The sequence below is a fragment of the Carlito syrichta genome, unplaced genomic scaffold (assembly GCF_000164805.1).
Source record: "Carlito syrichta isolate Samal-C Ts95f unplaced genomic scaffold, Tarsius_syrichta-2.0.1 Scaffold309259, whole genome shotgun sequence".
NCBI lineage: Eukaryota > Metazoa > Chordata > Mammalia > Primates > Tarsiidae > Carlito > Carlito syrichta.
Window position 1 is genome coordinate 221,419 of NW_007253355.1, and position 1,986 is coordinate 223,404.

Genomic DNA, 1,986 nt, shown 5'->3' on the forward strand with positions numbered 1-1,986 from the left:
AACAATCTTGCTATGACACAGAGAGAAAAAGCATCAATACATGGTGACATCCAGCCAGAGATTAGTTGAAGCTTGCACCTTACCTCAACTTCTCAAGGATCACACCGTGGGACCTCCCAGCCTGTCCATCTGAGACCTGTCAAGACTGTAGACTTTCTGAATAGCTATTCAAGAGGTATAATAAAAGGTATAAAAAGCAGTATGATGGTTCCTCAGAAAGTTAAAAATAGAACTACCATAGGATCAAGCAATCCCACTTTTGGGTATACCCAAAGGATATGAAAGTAGGATCTCAGTTTCTGCACATCCATGTTCATAGCTTATTCACACTAACCAAGAAGTGGAAGCAACCCACGTTTCCATCAACAGATGAATGGAAAAACAAAATTAGCCGGGCTTGGTGGCTCAGTCTGTAATTCCAGCACTTTGGGAAGCTGAGGCAAGTAGATTGCCTGAGCCCATGGGTTCGAGATCAGCCCAAGGCAACTTGGCAAGATCTTGTCTCTACAATAAAAAATTTAAAAAATTACCTGGGCATGGTAGTACATGCCTATAGTTCCAGCTACTTGGAAGACTGAGGCGGAAGGATCACTGGAGCCCAGCAGGTCGACGCTGGAGTGGCCATGAGTGTGCCACTGCACTCCAGCCTGGGTGACAGAGTGAGACTCCAACTCAAAAAAAGAAAAACAAAATTGTCTATGCATACACTACCACCTACCTTTACAAAGGAAGGAAATTCGGTCACATGCTACAACATGGATAAGCCTTGAGGACATTGTTGCTAACTGAAACAAACCAGTCACAAAAAGACAAAGATTATATGATTCCACTTATATGAGGTATCTAAAGTTGTCAAACTCTAAGAAATAGAAAGTAGAATAGTAGTTACCAGAGGCCAGGGTCATGGGAAGATGGGAAGTTGTTGTTTAATAGGTACAGAGTTTCAGTTTTGGATTGCCTGAGCCTGCGGGTTCAAGACCATCTGGGCAACTTGGCAAGATCTCATCTCTACAATAAGTAAAAAGTTAACCAGGCGTGGTAGCATGCACCTGTAGTTCTGGCTACTTGGAAGGCTGAGGTGGAAGAATCACCATTCCCCGTCTTTGTTCTTTTAGGGCTTAATTAAACAACTATAAGTACACTAAATGATTATAAGCATGCAAAGTATTTTGAAGGGACATAAGTATACCTAGGTAAACTGTCCATGTCCTAGCTCCAAGTTCATGGAAGTTCATTATAGTGTTAGTAAATAATATAGGACAAAGGAAGGAGTAGCTGGGACCATAGGCATGTGCCATCACACCCAGCTAAATTTTTGACTTTTTGTAAATGTGGGGTCTTGCTATATTGCCCAGGCTGATCTTGAACTCCTGGCTTCAAGCAATCCTCCTCTTTTGACCTCCAAAAGTGCTGCAATTACAGCCTTGAGCCACTGAAATAAGGATGGGGTATGTGCATTATTTAAGACTTTTTCAAAAAGGTGGTATGAGATGCTACTAAACACAGAGGGCCTGATGTAACATGGAGATTGAACACAAGGAGATTAATAAAGAAGTCCATAGACTTCATTCTTTTCCTCTCATGGAAGAACATACTAGACTGATTAATGGGTCTGTGTTAGAAATTTTCAGGAGAAAAAAAAAAACTCAACTCTGATCTTCTTGCCTTCCCTCAGCCCAACAAAGAGGCAAGTCTCCTCAACTCTTTTTCGGGCAGACTCAAAAAATGAGAGAGAGAGCTGGAATGTTCCACATGAAGTTTCAGCAAGAATCTCAGAAGTATTCAAAGCAAACACACATGTAGAACAGAATCATCTACAAGTTTAAGATCTCTCATCCCACCTAGAACTGAAGTAGAAAAAAGGACTTTACTGGCCCAGCCAACATGACAGATACATTTTGATGATGAGAAAGCCTCTTTTAAAATCAAACCTAGCCGGGCTCGGTGGCTCAGCCTGTAATCCCGCGCCTTTGGGAGGCTGAGGTG